The following is a 6,000-nucleotide window of genomic DNA, read 5'->3' as shown; positions in this document are numbered from 1 at the left end:
AAGGGTGTTGCTTTTTCATGGGGCCCCGAGCAGCAGGCCTCCTTTGAGACACTTCGCCAGAGGTTGTGCGAAGCCCCGGTGTTAGCTCTCCCGGAAGGGATGGAGGACATTGTGGTATTCTGTGATGCATCGATTTTGGGATTGGGAGCGGTGCTGATGCAGAGAGGGCATGTGATAGCATATGCATCGAGGCAGCTGAAGCCTCATGAGACGAGATATCCCACCCATGATCTAGACTTGGGGGAAGTGGTGTTCGCCCTCAAGATTTGGCGTCACTACTTGTATGGGGTTCGGTGTACGACATACACGGACCATAAGAGTTTGAAGTATTTGATGGATCAGCCCAACTTAAATATGCGTCAGAGAAGGTGGTTGGATGTGGTCAAGGATTATGATTGTGAGATCATGTACCACCCAGGCAAGGCTAATGTGGTAGCCGATGCGCTGACTGCAGGGCGGAGAGCACTCCACTGCGGGATGTGTGTTTGAGATTGACCGTGATAGCTCCGGTATTGGACGCCATTCGCGGGGCACAGGCCGAGGCTGTGCAACCTGAGATGCAGAAGAAGGAACGGGTTGTTGGTTTGGTTTCAGAGTTTGTGACCGATGGTCGGGGTCTTATGACATTTCAGGGGCGTATTTGGGTACTGTTTGTGGGGGGAACGCGTACCACTTTGATGGAGGAGGCTCATCGATCGAAATTTTCAATCCATCCGGGGGCCACCAAGATGTATTTGGATTTGAGAAAGGAGTATTGGTGGCCCTGTATGAAGAGGAATGTCGCATGGTTTGTTGAGAGGTGCTTGACCTGCCGAAGGGTTAAGGCCGAGCACCAGAGGCCGCATGGCAAGTTACAGCCATTGGAGGTTCCCGAGTGGAAGTGGGAACAGATCACTATGGATTTCATCACCAAATTGCCGAGGACTGTCAGAGGAGTTAATGCAATTTGGGTGATTGTGGACAGGTTGACAAAGAGCGCTCACTTCCTTGCCATTAGTGAGAGTTCTTCAGCAGAGAAATTGGCGGAGGTGTATGTGAGGGAAGTGGTATCTCGGCATGGGGTGCCGATTTCGATTGTTTCGGACCGTGATGTGCGTTTCACTTCCAGATTCTGGAAGAAATTTCGTGAGGAGTTGGGTACTAGACTGCATTTTAGTACCGCATATCATCCCCAGACAGACGGTCAGAGTGAGCGGACAATTCAGACGCTTGAGGACATGCTCCGTGCATGTGTGTTGGATTTCGGGGGTAGCTGGGATGCGTATTTACCCTTGGCAGAGTTTTCCTACAACAACAGCCATCATTCGAACATTGGTATGCCACCCTTTGAGCTGTTGTATGGGAGGAGGTGTCGGACCCCCATTTGTTGGGGAGAGGTTGGGCAGCGAGTGATGGGCAGTACAGAGATCGTGTTTCAGATGACAGAGCAGATTCAGCAGGTCAGACAGAGGTTGTTGACCGCTCAGAGCCGATAGAAGAGTTATGCAGACAGACGCCGGTCCGAGCTTGAGTTTCAGGTCGGCGACTTCGTTCTCCTGAAGGTTTCTCCTTGGAAAGGAGTGATTCGATTCAGGAAGAGGGGCAAGTTGGGGCCCCGGTATATTGGTCCATTTCGTGTGATTGCAAGGGTAGGCCGGGTAGCCTATCGTTTGGAGTTGCCAGCAGAGTTGGGGCAGATTCATGACACTTTTCATGTGTCGCAGTTGAGGAAGTGTATAGCCGATGAGTCAGCAGTGGTTCCATTAGAGGATATTCAGGTGGATGCGAGCCTGAATTATGCCGAGAGACCAGTGGCCATCAGAGATCGTAAGATCAAGGTTCTGGGGAACAAGGAGGTACCTCTGGTGTTGGTTCAGTGGCAACATCGGAAGGGATCAGAGATGACCTGGGAGCCGGAGCGTGAGATGCGTGAGCAGCATACGAAGCTATTTTCAGAGCGAGACTTCGAGGGCAAAGTCTAGTTCTAGTGGGGGAGAGTTGTAATAGCCCGGATTTCCAAGTATCTTTTATGTTTATGTTTTTGGTGTTTTGAGAGGGGACTCGGTGAGTTGGAGCTCAGACTCGCCGAGTAGGATCGCGATTCTGGACGCGGGTTCGCGCCTAGACTCCGCGAGTCCAAGGTATGGACTCGGCGAGTCTGCGCTGTTTAATGAAACCCTAATTTCTCGGGTTTGGGACCTATTTAAAGGGCCTTTAGGCCGTCATTTGTGCTCACCAGTCCCTTAAGTGAAACCCTAGCAAGTGTGAGCATTTGGAGCAAAGTAGGAAGCCATTATTGACCTTGGAGGTATCATTTTGCAAGGAAAAGGAAGAATTAGCTAAGGGAAAGCAAGGGGAGCCACTTCCTGAAGGCTTGAGGTCCAGAACATCGCATTTGAGGTATTATCTTCGAGCTATTTCTGTTATGTTGAGATTTATGTTGATTTAGGGCTTATTGAGCCCTTTTATGATAAGATCTAGTGCTTCCTTGGTCCCTTGAGTGAGTTAAGTTGTAGATATGGACCTTTGGAGGTCCAGAGTGTTCCTTTTGCACATGATTTTATGAATCTATGAGGGTTTTGGATTGGAGTCCTTGTGCTTAAGGTCAAAACTCCATTTATGAGACATAGGGTGTGTTATGAGCATCAAGTTATGGACTTTACGTGATCAATTAGCTTAGGAAGGCCAGATCTATGAGTTGTTGAAGCAGATCTGACCTGAGAAGCAAGTTTGAGTTGGTGCATGGCATGGACTCGCCGAGTCTGAAGAACAGACTCGGCGAGTAGCATGAAGATTGTCCTTGATCACTCAGTGAGTGGTCAAGCCGAGTTGTGAGTTGACTCAGTGAGTCAGGGCGAGTTAGAAGTTGATAGGTGGACTGAGTCGAACTGGAACTCGCCGAGTTGTTCTTGAGGCTCGGCGAGCTGAGTCGGGGTGGCCCCGCGATTCTTACCAGGTGGAACTCGTCGAGTTAGGGGAATACTCGACGTGTCAAAAAGGGAATCCTAGAGAGTTGGTGAAAACGTCTAGACTCGCCGAGTCGTCTTAGTGCACTCGCCGAGTCCGGTCAAAGTTGACCGTTGACCGTTGACCGTTGACCAGAGTTGACCAGTGTTGACTTCTGAGGGGTAGTCAACCTTAGTGTTAAAAGTGTTAATTAGAGACATATGATGTTATAGGAGGAGTATAGCTCGGAGGATCGAGCACGAGGGATTTCCAGGATTCGTGAGTCATCGAGACACGCGAGGTGAGTCTTCTCACTATACTTTACCTTGAGTAGGTAATCAGAGTTATGTGTCAGAGTATGTGTATGTTATGTGTATGCTATGTGTTGTACTGCATGATGTCTATGTGATTTATGTTGTGCATGTTTATAGAGTTGGAACCAGAAGGTTCCCAGAGTTAGAAGCTGAGGGTTCACAGAGCTTGGGTGCACGGACCCATAGAGTTATAGCCTCGAGTGGCTAATATATGTGATATGTTTGTGGTATTTTGGGGAACTCACTAAGCTTTGTGCTTACAGTGTTAGTGTTGTTGTTTCAGGTACTAGCGATGACCGTGGGAAGGCACCGACTTGATCTGTACACACGCATGGGATTTTTGATATACATTGATCTTGGGATTTTTTATAATGTGAATTGAGATTTAAACTTGATTTTTTCATGAAAAGTTAATGAGAAATGTTTTTATAAATTGTGAAAAATTATTTTGAAATTCACGGTGTTACACTTGGCTTCCGAGAGAGTAGCTTTCTCAGGTTCATCGAATAATTCCACAAACAGATCGAACAGATTAGCAATCGAGGCCGTGACTTGACCTGTTTGAGTGAAAATCTCTCCAATTGCTTCTTCAATAGCCTTTAGCTTTTTGACGTAGTTATCATCAAAAGTCACATAATATGTTTCTTCGATCTTCCTAGAACGCTTATTTAAGACCCGGTATGCTTTTGAAGTAAGAGAGTATCCCAGAAAGATTCCTTCATCAGCTTTAACGTCAAACTTGTTACGATGTTCTTTGGAGTTGAAGATGAAGCATCGTGAACCGAACACATGGAAGAATTTTACGTTCGGTTTCCTTTTATTAATGATCTCATAAGGAGTAAGAGTGAAACGTTTGTTGAGATAAGACCTGTTCTGCGTAAAACATGCTGCAGCAATAGCATCAAACCAGAAATATAAAGGAAGAGAAGCGAAACTCGGCATCGTTCGGGCCGCCTCACACAAGGATCGGTTTTGTCTTTCGACAATTCCGTTCTGTTGATACGTGTAGGGGGCTGAGAAGTTGTGACTGGTTCCTTTTTCTGCCAAAAAGTCTTCAAATTCTTTGTTCTTGAACTCCAGTCCATTGTCGCTCCTGATGTTGCGAACGACTTTTCTCAGTTGCACTTCAACCTGCTTGATGAACAACTTTAACTTAGGAGTAGCCTTAGATTTGTGCTTCAGAAAGAACACCCATGTAAAATGTGAGAAATCATCAACAATAACAAGAATATACTTGTTACCGCCAATGATTTCGATTGATGATGGACCACACAAGTCAATGTGAAGCAACTCAAATGGTTCAACAACTTTTGTGTTTATAATGGATGGGTGACTTTGACGACTTTGCTTCCCCATTTCACACACAGCACACAAATATTCTCGATCAAACTTGAGCAATGGGAGACCCCTAACATGACCTCCTGTGACAAGCTTATTGATGTCTTTGAAGTTGAGATGTGAGAGCCTTCGGTGCCACAACCAGCTTTCGTCAGAATGAGCTTTGGATAAAAGACATATAGTTGGATTTCCTTTGATTGGTTTGAGATTGAGAGGAAACATTTCGCCTTTGCGTTCTGATTTGAGAATCATCCTTTTTGATTTCTTCTCTACGATTTCTAAACCTTCATGGTCAAATGAAACTTTGAGATCGGTACCTCCTACCAGTTGAGATACACTGATGAGATTATGATGTAGCCCTTCAACGTACGCCACCTTTCTTATTGTCAAGTCTCCATTGGTTATCATCCCATAACCCTTTATCGTTCCATAAGAGTTGTTGCCGAACTTGACATTCCCACCATTTTGAAGAGATCGAAACTCCCTTAGCTCTTCCTTCCTTCCAGTCATGTGACATGAGCAGCCACTGTCAATATACCATTCTTCGTCGAACTGCTCGTCAATAATAACCTGCACAAATTAAGCAGATTTAGGAACCCAATTTTTCTTGGGTCCACGTGAGCCTTTCACAGGAACAGGAATAGTAAGAGAAACATCAACAAGATATGTTCTTTTTATTAATGTTGTTTCATCTTTCCTTTTAATGGTGAAAACTTTGATTTTGTTAGGGTTAGTTACAGACGTTTTGGTTTCAGTTTTTGGCGTTTGGGCCTTAGACTGCTGTCGGTCATTCTTGACAGAGGAAATCTTCGATTTTCCTTTCAAATTCGTTGAAGATTTTGAGTTTCGTGTAGGAACATAATAGGATTTAGAAAAGGATCGAGAATGAGAGGAATTAGAATGAGAGAATTTAGACTGTGAGTCTTTCCTGACTTGAGGTTCTAAGTGACCCTTTAGTTTATGGTCATCAGAGGGACCGAACCTGTATCTTCGGTAGCTGTTGCTTTCGGGACCGAACTTGTCCTTTCGGTAGTTGTTGCTCTCTGAACCGAACCTGTCCTTTCGGTTGTTGTTCCTCTCTGAACCGAAAGTCTTTTTCTCTGGCTTTGAATTTTTTATTATGATAGGAGAAATGGGCGTTTTCAGATCGCCAAAACTGCTTTCGCTCTGAGAGATTCTTTTTGTATCTCAGATTCCTCTGCTGCTTTTGATCTTTCACTTGTTTCGGCTGTCTGTGGATGTTAGCCTTTTGTTTCAGCTTCTTGTCAGCCAGTTCACTTTTCACAGATGATGTTTCGCTTGTGGAAGTGACTTCCTCTACAGGTATTTCTTTTGTACCACTTGTGCTTGGCACGTCAAAGTTTCCAGGCTTATTCAGCGGCTCTGGTACATATCTTCCTTTTGTTTTCCAGGACGTTCGCTC

This window comes from Lactuca sativa, chromosome 3 (genome assembly GCF_002870075.4).
Source record: "Lactuca sativa cultivar Salinas chromosome 3, Lsat_Salinas_v11, whole genome shotgun sequence".
Taxonomy (NCBI): Eukaryota; Viridiplantae; Streptophyta; class Magnoliopsida; order Asterales; family Asteraceae; genus Lactuca; species Lactuca sativa.
This window is presented reverse-complemented; position numbering follows the sequence as displayed.